The 14,362-nt window shown below is 41.0% G+C and overlaps 1 protein-coding gene across 1 annotated transcript in view; it reads right to left on the bottom strand.

Annotated features, from left to right (window-relative positions):
- TTLL11 (tubulin tyrosine ligase like 11) overlaps positions 1-14,362 on the bottom strand; it is a 261,722-nt gene that overhangs the window by 186,768 nt on the left and 60,592 nt on the right. The window lies entirely within an intron of this gene.

The raw sequence follows: 14,362 nt of genomic DNA, 5'->3' as shown, positions 1-14,362 counted from the left end.
TGGAACGTGTGATGAGGGACTTTCTGGTGCTACACATCAGTGGGATGATGGTCCAAACCTGCATAAATTCTGGATGTGATCAGATTAGCTGATAGTGTCGGTTTAATGTTCATTTCACAGTGTTGAGAGTTACACTGCGGTCATGTAGGAAAACACTCTTATTGAGGAAAGTCACGCACAAGAGTTTAGGGATAAAGCGACATCAGATATGCAACTTCTTCTCAAAGAGGAGAGGGAGAGAGAGGGAACGTAAATGTGGGAAAATGTTAACATTTGGGATTGAGTGAAGGATGTATGAAAATTCTTTGTATCATTCTTACAATTTCCCAGTAAGCCTGAAATTTATCAAAATAAGACATTAAACAAAAATAGAAAGGTGCCATTAGGTCCAAGAGGATACAGAAACACTGTTGCTAGATCCATCTCAGCCAAAGAAATGCTTGTATCTTACTCTTCTGATGCTCCTAGAAAATGTAGGGGGTAATTTCAGAAGAAGAGGGGAAGCAGAGGGGCATGTTTGGGTGACGGGAAAGGACAAGAGAGTGATTTTATTAACAAGGCCAGAGAATTCGATTACAGCCCCTTTAAAGGCGAATCTCTCCTTTGCCTCTCCTTTCATTAGGGCTCCTCCAAGAAGCAATTATACAGAAACAAAGTGGTGCAAAAGAGCAGGAGAGATTTTTTCTTTTTCATTTCTTTGGAGATGAGGAAAGAAGGAACAGGCAAGAGCAATTCTCATAATTTCCCTTCGAAACAGGCTCTGAAGTCAAGACTGACTCCACCACTTTCTTGTAGAAAATTAGACATCTCGACTCAAGTGATGAAGGGGACATCACCCAGAACTTTTGCAGAAAGAAATGAAAGGACAGAAATTGAAGGGTGAGAGATGACCTTTTACTCGCTTTGGGAAGCAGGGTTTTCTTGACCTTTAAAATAGACTCCCGGAAAAATGTTTACCTCTTTCACTTTTTTTTTTTTTCTTTCTGTAAAGCTTGCCATTAGAGGGGGAAAATAAAACACATTAAGGCAATGGCGCGCAAATGATCATACGCATTGCAAAATTCCACATAATGGATCAGTATTGCAAAGCAGCAAGATTATAACACTTGTGATTTAAAACACTAAATGCACTGGGGGCCTGATTGAAGTTTAGAAAATTAAATAGAGCTTCTACTCTTAAACAGTATTAATGCACAGGGCTGTCTTGGGAGGGGGAGGGGTGGTGGGGAAGCTAAAGGGAAAAAGAAAGTTAAGCCAAGCTGGGATGCCATTCTGTCAAAGAGAAATCTTAGCTCTTTCCCTCTCCTAAATGATCTATCATTGAATAATGAGATAATTAGTCTCAAGACTAGATTTTTCATTAAAAATTAAAGTAAGTCCATTTCCACAGTTCCCATAAGCCAGAAAGAGCCAGAATGCTTTATCTAACTAAGCATTCCTGGTTCCAGCTTAAATTTCCATCTGAAGACTGCAGAACCTTTTTCAGCGTTCATTCATTTCAAATGCCTGCAGGTCCTCTTTGTGCTGGATTTTGGGGAGATGGAGGTGAACATAACCAGGTTCCAGCTCCCCGGGCCCCCCAGTCTAACAGGGGCAGCAGATAAGTCAAGGTCCATTCACCGAGGGGTACAGGGTTCTCATAGCATTCCTCTGGTCTACCAAGGCGAGGAAACCGAGGCTCAGAGGGACTGACTTATCCAAGGTGTATATGGAGAAAGTGATGAAAGAAGAGTTTTAACCTAGTTCCATACTGACCCCAAACCTTTGCCTCACTCTCAACCAGGATCACTGAAAGAAAATGCTGAGTTTGGGGTCCCAACACTGAGGTAGGATTGAGGCTCAGAGGAACGGTCCCCGGGTCAGAGCAGCAGGGAAGGGGGAAGGGAGGGGGAAAGGATTTAGCAGAAAAAGTCTTCATAGATTTGTTCACATCACCTCTGACACAGGGAAACTCAGTAAGAACTTGTCAAGTAGACAAGCTTAAGAAGGGAATCCCCAGCCAAAGAAATACCCACGATGGCGGAGAGCCTGGGTGGGTGTGAATCTTTCTGAATGGGCATTGGAGGGAACCAAAAGGAAGGATGTGTTGGCTTAGCCAATATTTGCCCAGACCACAGGACGACTCTGGAAGGAAGGTGCAGACACGGCTTCAGTCACTCTCCTAGGAGGAGGCGGGTGCAGGTAAGGGGACTGTCACTGCCCTGGGCGCCGGGGGCTGGGGGCCAGGGGTGGGGCTCAGCCAGCCTTGAAGGGCAGGTCCAGAAGCAACTGTAGGTCCACCTTCATCAGCTGCACTTCACACCCCAGGCTACAATGGGCCGGCATTAGCAAGAAGATGATTGACTACATAAGGCCAACTGAAACCCGGGCAGCAAAAATTTGTGCAGAATGTTAACTCCAGCAGGGAGTTTCATGGATGTCCAGGAAAGCCACACTCACTGAATCATAGAAGATTCAAACTGGAAGGGACCCAGAGATGCTGAACAATCATCTCCTCTTGCAGATGAAGCACAGAAGCCTCGGAGACGAGGAGACAGATGATTTGGCCAGATTCCCAGAATCAGTTAAGGGGTGGCACCAGGATATGACACCAAAAGCACAAGTAACAGAAGCAAAAATCAACAAGTGGAAATATAGCAAACTAGAATGCTTCCACACAGCAGAGAATAATAAAATGAAAAGGCAGCCTAGGAAACGGGAGGAAACATTTGCATGCCATATACCAGGCGAGGGGTGAATATCCAAATTACATAAGGAACTCATAGAACTCAATAGCAAAAAAACCCCAAAAAACCCAAATAATCCAATTTTAAAATGGACAGAGGACTTGAACGGACATTTTTCCAAACAAATGACATACATGTGACCAAAAGGAATATGAGAAGCTGCTCAGCATCACTAATCATCAAAGAAATATAAATCGAAACCACAGTGAGAGGCCACCTCACACCTCTGGGTGAGAATGTAAGTTGATACAGTCACTATGGAAAATAGCATAGAGGTTCCTCAAAAAATTTTAAAAAAAAGAACTACCATATGATTCAGCTATCCCAACTCCTGAGTATATATCTGAATGAATTAGAATCAGTATCTTGAAAGGTTATATGCATCACCATGCTCACTGTAGCATTAGTCACAATAACCAACATGAAAACAGCCTTAAATGTCACTCAATAAGTGAACAGATAAAGAAAATCTGATATATAGGTATAGATATGTATCCTTGTTAGAGTTTTGTACATACACACTCACACACACCCCCAAACACACAGAGGAATATTGTTCAGCCACGAAAAAGAAGGAAATCCTTCCATTTGCAACAACCTGGATGGACCTTGAGGGCATTATGCTAAGTGAGATAATACAAATATTGTGTTATTTGGATAGTGAGAAAGACAAATGTTGGATGATGTCACTTAAATGTGAAGTCAAATTTATAGAAACAGAGAATAAAATAATGGTTGCCAGGGGCTGGGGGATGAGGAAAATGGGCAGATGTTGGTCAAAACGTGCAAACTTCCAGTTATAAGATGAGAAAGTTCTGGGGAGCTAATGTACAGCGTGGTGACTTTAGTTAACAGTGCTGTATTATATACCTGAAAATTGCTAAGAGAGTAGATGTTAAATATTCTCACCACAAAAAAAAACTAATTATGGGAGGTGATGGATATGCTAACTAACTTTATTGTGGCCATCATTTCACAATATATATGTGAACCAAATCATCGTGTCGTACATCTTAAACTTACACAATGTTATATGTCAGTTACATCTCAATAAAGCTGGAAGGGGGAAGAAAAATAAAGAGGGGAGCCAAGAATTGAGCCCAGGTGTCCTGACTCTGGTCCAGCATTTCATCCCACATTAAGAGATCATATAGGAGCATTTCCTGATGTCCTCCATTTCCCCATCTTTCCCACTGCGTGTTACTCTGGTTCCCATAACACCTTGCACTTAATTCCATCACAGTCTTTATCAGCTTGGACCATCTATCTCCTCTGTTAAGCAGAACCCTCCCTTTTAAGCAGAGACCCTCAGTTTTCAGCTTTGACTCTCTAGTCCACCAGTGTTGGACCCATAAAAGAGAATCAGTAAATATTTGTTCATTAAAGGAAACTGGGACAGTCAGAAGGCATAGGTCTCAGTCATAGCTACACATACCTGTAGGCCATGTGACTCTGGGCAAGTTACCTACCCCCTGATTTTCAGCTCCCTCATCAATAAGATGATGAATAAAACATGATGCAGTGGAAAGAAAATGAGATCTGGACCCCCAAAAATGTCTGAATGAATGAGTGATCACCCTTCTAATATCAGAATCACAAAGGCAAGGATACATCTAACTTGTTTTGTATTCCTAGCATACCGAGCCGGTCTCAGAAAATGATTGAACTAAACCAAGTCAGAGATCTGAGGGTACTAACAATTGTAGAGTCATTGTACAGCCATGAGCAAGTACTTTCAATTCTGAATCTCTATTTCCTATCTGTAAATCGGAGGTAGCAATACCTCCCCAAATTTAGTGAGGAGGAAAAAAGGTGAAGTCTATAAAAGGCATTTGGTAAACAGCAAAGCCCTGCACAGATGCCAGTTGTCCCCTGGGCTATTCACAAGGACTTCCTGGTGAGCAGGACCTAAGGATGTTCGTCCAGAGAGGAGCAGCATCTTGAGTTTCAGATGATACCATTTCTCCAATAAACAAATTGAGCTGTTAAGTGAGGGGGCACAAGAACAGCAGGACAGATCTAAGCAGGAGGTGAAGTTCTATTCTGGGCAACAAAGAAAATAAAACTTGAAGCAGATGGGGAGGTGAAGACAAGGCTCCTACAGAGTCTCTGCTAGCAGCCCTGAATCATCTGCCTTCTTCTGACAGCTGGAGTCCCCTGGCTTCCGTCTCTCATCTTTCACTGGTTACACATGACCCTGGGCCACTGCTTCAGCCTCCCAGGATGCCGTGCTGCACCAGCAGAAGGCATTCTGGCCTCCGTGTCAGCTCTCAAGCTTGTTGAGGATGCGTGAGAGCTCTGGATATGGATGGAGGTTGGGACATCACAGGGGCATCACCGACCACCCAACGCCCTCACTGGCTGGCATCATTTTGGTGAGTTCTTCACAGCTCAAGTCAGGCCTGCCCTCCTGTGAAGTTGACAGGCTGGGTCATGCTGATACCCTTGGCTGCAGAGAAGCTAACTTTTGATGACTAAAGTCACAAGAGACAAAACTTTTAAACCAGAGTGTCTGCACATTAATCTGCAGTTCAATTTAGCAAATATACTCGAGTTCCAGCTGTGCGCAGGCCCTGGGATAGGCAACAGGGACACAAATGTAAATAAGATGAATCCAGTTACTCGCTGCTCCTGTGGTCCTTAGAGCAGGAGATAAAGATAATTAGACGCGTGGTCACTAAGCAGTGTGACAGACGTAAGGACCATAAAAAGGAGGAAAACAAAAGTATACCCACAGCTGTGGCGGGGCACGGAGTAGGTTTTATAGAGAAGGTAAAAGGTAAGCAGGGGTCTGAAGATTTAGCAAAACATGTCAGTGAAAGAAGGCAGCCTTGGAGGTGGGAGCAAGTGTTTCAGACCCAGGGAGGACAGAGAAAGCTGAGGCTAGGGTGCTGCTGAGGGCCCACAAAAGTTGAATATGGGACTTCCCTGATGGTCCAGTGGTTAGGAATCTGCCTGCCAATGCAGGAGACACAGGTTCCACCCCCGGTCCAGGAAGATTCCACACGCTGCAGGGCAATTAAGCCGGTGCACCAGAACTACTTAAGTCAGCTTGCAACAGCCCGAGCAACAAGAGAAGCCACCACAATGAGAAGCCCACACACCACAACTAGAGGGTAGCCCCTGCTCACCGCATCTAGAGAAAACCTGCGTGTAGCAACAAAGACCCAGCGCAGTAAATAAATAAATAAATAAGTAATTTTTGTTTTAAAGTCAAATATGGAAGGAGACTGAGGAAGAGGTCAGAAATGGGGCAAGCTAAGGCGGCAGAGGTGGGAGGGGCTCTACATGGCAGGTGCAGGAGTTCAAGCTTCATCCTTTGGGTAAACCATCAGGTGGCCCAAAGTCAGCCATATCAGCATCTTGTGTGTATGAAGGGAAATGATTCAAGCCATCAACTCACCAGAAGGTTCTTTGATAAGCGTGGAATCAGGACAAGGAATATAAGCTCCGCATTGCAGGTTTTCTTTCCGCCTTGACTCTGACCCACTTACAACTCCACATTTTCTGAGTTCCTAAACCCAATGGAGAACATTGTTCTCTGGGGGATTTTTTTGCAAAGAATGCATTTCATTCGGCCTCGAGGAGCTGAATCAATAAAAGCTAACTGAGGATGGAGCCAGAGAGGAAAATGGAAGGACCCCATATTCTCTGGCTCCCTCCAAGAAACTGCAAAACATTATTGCACAGGTTTGGGGGCTTGGTTTGCTGAAAAATTCTTCTGCAACGAAATGCAAACTCCTTTGCCATAATAAATGCTGTTGTGATAACAAAACTGTACTTTTCTCAAATACCCAGATGGAAGACCATATGCAAAATAAACTCCAAGGATTTTTTTTTTATTGGCCATCTGCGCAAATTGGAAAGAAAGCCAGCATCCTCCTCTAGACTTCCCAAAAATTTCCACTGAGAATCCTACTTTCTTCTGCCTAGTGCCGCTTGCTGATGGTATTTGGGTACCGGTTTTGCAAACGGATTGCAGGGCAGGGCTGGGGAGGGGGAGGTAGGGATCTCACCCCTCTCATGAACAAAGTTAATTTAACCCTAATTAGTGGGAGAAATAAAATACCCACAAATTGCCAGGTTTTAGAAGGCTTTACAACTACGCACATCTCTTCCTGTTGTTGGCAGGAATCCCAAAGCAACACCCCGCACACAATCACACCTCTCAGGACTCACTTCCTAGGCACTGGAAAGACACTGTTTACCCTCACAATTAAGTGTGCAGTTAATGAAGCCTCACGTTTGACTCTATATGTCACAGATGTAAGTGTGCGTGCATGCATGCTAAGTCACTTCAGGCATGTCTGACTCTCTGTGACTCCATAGACTGTAGCCCGCCAGGCTCCTCTGTCCATGGGATTCTCCAGGCAAGAATACTGAGTGGGTTGCCATGCCCTCCTCCAGGGGATCTTCCTGACCAAGGGATTGAACACAGGTCTCCTGCATTGGTAGGCAGGTTCTTAACCATAGAGCCACCTGGGAAGCCCCAAATGTCGGTGTTCAGTTCAGTTCAGTTCAGTTCAGTTCAGCCGCTCAGTCATGTCCGACTCTTTGCGACCCCATGAATCGTAGCACGCCAGGCCTCCCTGTCCATTACCAACTCCTGGAGTTTACTCAAACTCATGCCCATCGAGTCAGTGATGCCATCCAGCCATCTCATCCTCTGTCATCCCCTTCTCCTCCCGCCCCCAATCCCTCCCAGCAACAGGGTCTTTTCCAATGAGTCAACTCTTTGCATGAGGTGGCCAAAGTATTGCAGTTTCAGCTTCAGCATCAGTCCTTCCAATGAGCAGCCAGGACTGAGCTCCTCTAGGATGGACTGGTTGGATCTCCTTGCAGTCCAAGGGACTCTCAAGAGTCTTCTCCAACACCACAGTTCAAAAGCATCAATTTTTCGGCACTCAGCTTTCTTCACAGTCCAACTCTCACATCCATACATGACCACTGGAAAAACCATAGCCTTGACCAGACGGACCTTTGTTGGCAAAGTAATGTCTCTGCCTTTTAATACGCTATCCAGGTTGGTCATAACTTTCCTTCCAAGGAGTAAGCATCTTTTAATTTCATGGTTGCAGTCACCATCTGCAGTGATTTTGGAGCCCCCAAAAATAAAGTCTGACACTGTTTCCACTGTCTCCACATCTATTTCCCATGAGGTGATGGGACCAGATGCCATGATCTTAGTTTTCTGAATGTTAAGCTTTAAGCCAACTTTTTCACTCTCCTCTTTCACTTTCATCAAGAGGCTTTTTAGTTCCTCTTCACTTTCTGCCATAAGGGTGGTGTCATCTGCATATCTGAGGTTATTGATATTTCTTCCGGCAATCTTGATTCCAGCTTGTGCTTCTTCCAGCCCAGCGTTTCTCATGATGTACTCAAAATGTCAGTGTACATAGCCTTTAACACAGCAATACCATTTTGAGATTTCTATTTGAAGGAAATGCTGGTGCAGGTGTATAAAAATACCTGTAGGAGGGTGTTTCCCTCAGGTTGAACCCAAAAATATGAGAAATATATCACATTCATCAACAGGGGAATGCTTTTAAAAGTTAGGGTGCATTCGTACAATGGAATATTATGTGGTAGTAACATGGGAAGATGCCTCAAACATATTCAGTGGGGAAAAGGCAGGCTAGAGAAGAGAATATATACTGCAGTCCCACGTGTTACAGAAACAAGGCTGTGTGTGTTACAGCGTGTGTTTACACATAGGAGAAGCTGGAAGGTTACACACTACATGTCCAGTAATTTCTAAGGGGAGGGACATTTTTCCACGTTTAATTTATATATCTTATATTATTTGAATTCTCAATATGAATACATTGCTTTGTCTTAAAACAAATGCAATTTTAAAATAAGAATGCAAGGAGTTTTACCAGGTTTGCCACCAAAAAAGCATTTCATCAACAAATATTCACTGAATGCCATCATCATTCTGAAGTTATAGAGGCACTTCCCCACACAGCAGCAGATGGAGAAATGGGACTGAAAAGAGGAGGGACTTGCCTGGGACCGTGTGAGGAATAAGTGACCACGGGGCAGGGCTTTCCAGTAAACAGCAATGGTGTGTGTGTGGGGAGGGGTGGGGGGCTGTAATAGTCTTACTCTGCCTTACTACCCCAAACAGCAGATTCTAAATCTGTGTTATTTTAGAGGACAAAGAAATCCTCCTTTATATTAGAGAACTATCCTCTTCTAAGCACCTTTAGCTTCTTCCACCTGAAACAACCAAAAAAAAAAAAAAAAATGGAGAAAATACATTAAACAATGATTTTCAAGGCACTGGGACACCAAGCGACAAAGAAGATTGCTGAGAGATGGGCGTCAAACGATGTGATTGTCCCAGTTTACTGTCTTGTGAGAGATTCTGAGCTGTGGCACAAAGAGAGAGAACTCCAGTGGAGTCCAGCGGACAGTCTGGGTTGAGGAAATGAAACTATGAGTCAGGGAAGTTAAGGCAGCAAGAGTTCTCAGGGAAGAGTACTGGAGAGACTTCTGCACAAAGAGAGATCCACCGAGATCTGGGGATCCACCAAGGGTCTCCCTTGTATATTTAGCTGAGTACAGATCAGTGCCTACAAGAGTGGAAACCACCTGAGGCCAGGGAAAGAGGATTTGAGGTAACAGTTCCTGGAACCACACAGAACCTGGAATAGAGTCTGTTTCTACTGACCAGACTGGAAAACACCATGATGCACAGAGTATTGAGTGGAGTCCACATAGGATTCTTGCCTCAGTGACGAGGAATAACTAGCCTGAGATGGAGCACTACTCCAGTCCTGCCTAGCAAACTTTGAAAACAAGACTCCAAACCTATTTCCATGTAACTTAACTGGATTGCACAACAAAGTTCAAGAATATTTATGAGAATACAAAAATATCCAACATCCCAATAAGGTAAGATTTACCACATCTGGCATCCAGCTAAAAGTTATCAAGCACAAAAAGAGGCAAGAAAGTATGAGTCATAATGCAGAGAAAAACCAATGAAAACCAGAGAAAAAGGACACATTATATACAGAAGATCAAAGATAAAAATGAAAAAAGATTTCTTGTCAGAAGCAATACAAGCAAGAAGACAGAAGAGTAATATATTAAAAGCACTGAAAGAATAAAATGTCAACCAAGAATTCTATACCTAGAGAAAATATCTCTCAAAGTCAAAAGCAAAATAAACTTTAACAAACACAAATATTGTAAGGATTCATCACCAAAAGATTCCTTAACACAAAAAGTACTAAGGGAAGCTCTTTAGACTAAAGAAAAATTATACCAAACAGAAATGTGAATCTACAAACTCCAATACTTTGGCCACCTGATGCAAAGAACTGACCCATTTGAAAAGACCCTGATGCTGGGAAAGATTGAAGGCAGGAGGAAACGGGGATGACAGAGGATGAGATGGCTGGATGGCATCACCGACCCAATGGACATGAATTTGAGTAAACTCCAGGAGTTGGCGATGAACAGGGAGGCCTGGCATGCTGCAGTCCATGGGGTCACAAAGAGTTGGACATGACTGAGTGAACTGAATTGAACTGAACATAAAGGAATAAAAACCACTGGAAATGGTAACCATATGAGTACATATATGATTTTTTTCTTGTTGTTATTTAAATCTCTTTAAAATACAATAGATTGTTAAAACAAAAATAATAATAATTTATTATTGGGTCCATAATATATGTAAAGGTAAACTGTATGACATTAAAGCATAAAAGCCAAGAATGGGAAGGTGGGAGTATAGTATTATAATGTTCTCATACTATAAGTAAAATGATACAGTATCACTTAAAAAATAGATTGTCATAAGTTAAAGATATATACCATAAATCTTAAAGGAACCACCAAAATTAAAAAAAAAGAATTAAAACTACAAGCTAACAGAGGAAGTAAATAAAACTGATATATTTCTACCCACACTGATGAGGAAAAAAGAAAGAACATAGATTACAAACGTTAGGAATTAGAACTGACATCAGTAAAAATTCTGCAGACAGTAAAAGGATAAAAGGTAATATGATGATGACTTTATGACAATAAAAGCGAAAACAGACAAAAAGGACAAATTCCTTGAAAGATACAAACTGTCAATGCTTATTCAAGGCTAGATAATATGAATAGCCTATGTCTGTTAAAGAAATTGATTTGTAAATGTTAAACAAAGCGTGCATTCCTAAGGCAAATTCTACTTCGTCATGATATATTATCCTTTTTATATATGATTGACTCTGACTTACTGAAATTTCATTTGGTATGTCTGAATCTATATTCATGAGGAATATTGGTCTGTAGTTTTATTTTTTCTTTTTTGCAACATCTTTGTTTGACAGTGAGGTATTGGCTTTAAAGATTGACAAACACATTGATAGAACAGAATAGAGAATTCGGAAATATAGCCACACATGCTTAAGCAACTTTTCAACCTACATGCAAAAGCAATGGGGGGAAAGGTTAGTATTCTTATCAAATGTTTCTGAAGCTGTTGGATATCTCATGTTAAAGAAAAAAGTGAATACATATCTCACATCATATTAAAAAACTAACTCGAAACAAATCATAGACCTAAACTTAAAACTATAAACTTGGAGACAAAACATAAGAGAATATCTTTGTGAACTTGGGTTAGATAAAGATTCCTGATACATGACACCAAAGGGTCATGATCCATAAGGGAAAAAGTCAATCAACTGATTCATCAGATTTTAGAACTTGCTTTTCAAAAGATGCTGTTAAAAGGATGAAAAGACAAGGCACAAACTGAGAGAAAGTACTTGTAATTGGTAAAGCTGATAAACACATGTGTTTAAAATATACAAAGAACTCTCAAAATTTAATAGTAAAAATAACTCAGTTCTTAAAATGAGTGAAAGATGTGACTAGATATTTCATCAAAGTATATATTTGGATTACAAATAAGCACATGAACAGATGCACAGAATCATCAATAATTAGGGAAATACAAATTAAAACTAATGAGAAACCACTGCACACCTGTCAGGACGGCTGAAATTAAAAAGACTGACTATTACCAAGTGTTTGCAAGGATGTGGAAGAATTAGAATTATCATATGTTGCTGTTGGGAATACAAAATGGCACAACCTTCTTTGGAAAACAATGGGTAATTTCTTTAAAATTAAATGGACACCTACTCTGTGATCCAGACATTCTATTCCTACCCTTTAATTCAAAAGAAATTAAAACATATGTCTACACACAAACACTTATACAGGAATGTTCATAGTATATTTATTTGTAAGATTCTGTAACATCCGACACCTGGAATCAATAAAAATATTCATCAGCAATTGAAGGTATAAACAAGCTGTAGTAAATACATTTGATAGAATACTCTTTACTAACAAGAGGGTTTCCCTGGTGGCTCAGATAGTAAAGAATCTGCCTGCATTGCAGGAGAGCCAGGTTTGATCCCTGGGTCAGGAAGATCTCCTGGAGAAGGGAACGGCAACCCACTCCAGTATTCTTGCCTGGAGAATCCCACGGACAGAGGAGCCTGGTGGGCTACCATTCACGGGGTTGCAAAGAGTCAGACATGACCGAGGGCCTAATACTTTCACTTTCGCTTAATAAGAAGGAATTAATTATTGATGAAACTATAACATGATGAATCTCAAAATAATTAGGCTGAGTGAAAAAAAGCCAGATTCTCCCACCCCCAAAACACATACAGAAAAGTATCTCTGTATGATTCCATTTATAGAAAATTCTAGAAAGTACAAACTAATCTTGATGGAAGACACACCCATGGTTGCCTGGCGATGGGAGGTAGAAGGCAGGGAGGAGAAGAACGAAAGGATTACAATAGGACATGACAAAACAGTTTGGGGTGATGGATGTGTTCATTATCTTGGTTGTGATGATGGTTTTACACATTTTTACATATATCAAAACATATCAAACTGCACACTTTAAATATTTGCAGTTTAACTGTACCTTAATTAGGGCTCTTTTTTTTTTTTTTAAGTATGAGACTAATAGGCTATCTGCAGTCTCAAAATATCTCCCCACAAGATACTTAATGATTACAAAGGAAAAATATTAACTGTACAGGAGAGAAACTTAGTAGATACTACCTTAACTAAGTGATCAAAATTAACATCACCAGAATTAAGACATCTTGACGTCCTGTGTCTCCAGGCAGACTGTACTGAGAAGGTCATGCCACTACAAAGATGCCAAGGTAATTCAATGTGGAAAATGACAATCCTTTCAGCAAAGAATGATGAAGCAACTGAATAGCCACATGGGAAAAGTAAACTTCAATTTTAATCTCATGCTGTATGCAAAAACTAACTTGAAAAGGATCACAGGCATAAATATAAGATTAAAAGTACAAAGCTTCTGGAAAAAACAAAACAAAGTTTTCACAACCTTTAGTTAGGCAAGAGTGTCTTAGGCATCACACAAGAAGCACAAACTATAGAAGAAAAGAACTGATACAATCTGTGTTACAAAAATTAAAAACAGGGAGCTCAAATCCAGGGCTCTGTGACAACCTAGAGGGATGGAATGGAGTGGGAGTTGGGAGGGAGTTTCAGGAGGGAGGGGACATATGCAACTGCATGTCTGCTCAGTCATGCCTGGCCCCTCGTGACCGCACGGACTGCAGCCTGCCGGGTTCCTCAGTCTGTGGGACTCTCCAGGCAAGGATACTGGAGCGGGTTGCCATTTCCTCCTCCAGGGGATCCTCTCGACCCAGGGACTGAACCCACAACTCCTGCGTCTGCTGCATTGGCAGGTGGATTCTTTACCACTGAGCCGCCTGGGAAACCCAATATGAATACCTATGGTTGATTTGTGTTGATGTTTGGCAGAAACCAATACAATATTGTAACGTAATTATCCTCCAATTAAAAATAAATAAATTTAAAAAATTAAAAACATTTGCTCTTCCAAAGACAGAAGTAAAAAGTGAAAATTCAAGTCTAAGACTGAAAAGACAAGTGTGAGAAAATATTCACAATATATTAATACACATCACAATACATATACAAAATAATTGTATAGAAAGAACCTAAAATTTAAAAATAAAATGCTAATAAAATGAGCAGAAGTTTGAATACACACCTAAAAAGGAAGATATTCACATGGCCCAAAAGCACAGTGCAAAGATGTTCAATATCTAGTCATTGGGGAGGTGTAAATTAAAACCATAAAGAGATACAATTATATATGTACCTGAGTGCCTAAAATTCAAAAGACTAACTATACCAAGTACAGGTAATGACACAGAACAAATGGAATTCACGCACTGCTGGAGAGAGTGTAGAGTGGTCCAGCCACTTTGGAAAATAATTTTGCAATTTCTCACAAAGTTAAACACACACATACCATATGATCCAGTAATTCCACTCTTAGGTTTTACCCAAGGGAAATGAAAACATAGATCCACAAAATGACTTGTATATGATTAGTCATAGCAGCTTTATTTATAATATCTCCAAATTGGAAAAAATCCAGATAAACATTCATTGGTGAATAGATAAACAAGTTGGTCTATATTCATCATGTAACACTATTCAGCAATAAAAAATACTAACTACTGATACAACAAACATGGATGAATCTCAAAAACATAATTCTCAAAAAAAAAAGTACATACTGTATGATC

Source organism: Muntiacus reevesi, chromosome 3 (assembly GCF_963930625.1).
Source record: "Muntiacus reevesi chromosome 3, mMunRee1.1, whole genome shotgun sequence".
Taxonomy (NCBI): domain Eukaryota; kingdom Metazoa; phylum Chordata; class Mammalia; order Artiodactyla; family Cervidae; genus Muntiacus; species Muntiacus reevesi.
The sequence above is the reverse complement of the archived record's forward strand: the minus strand, read 5'-3'. Positions and strand labels throughout refer to the sequence as shown.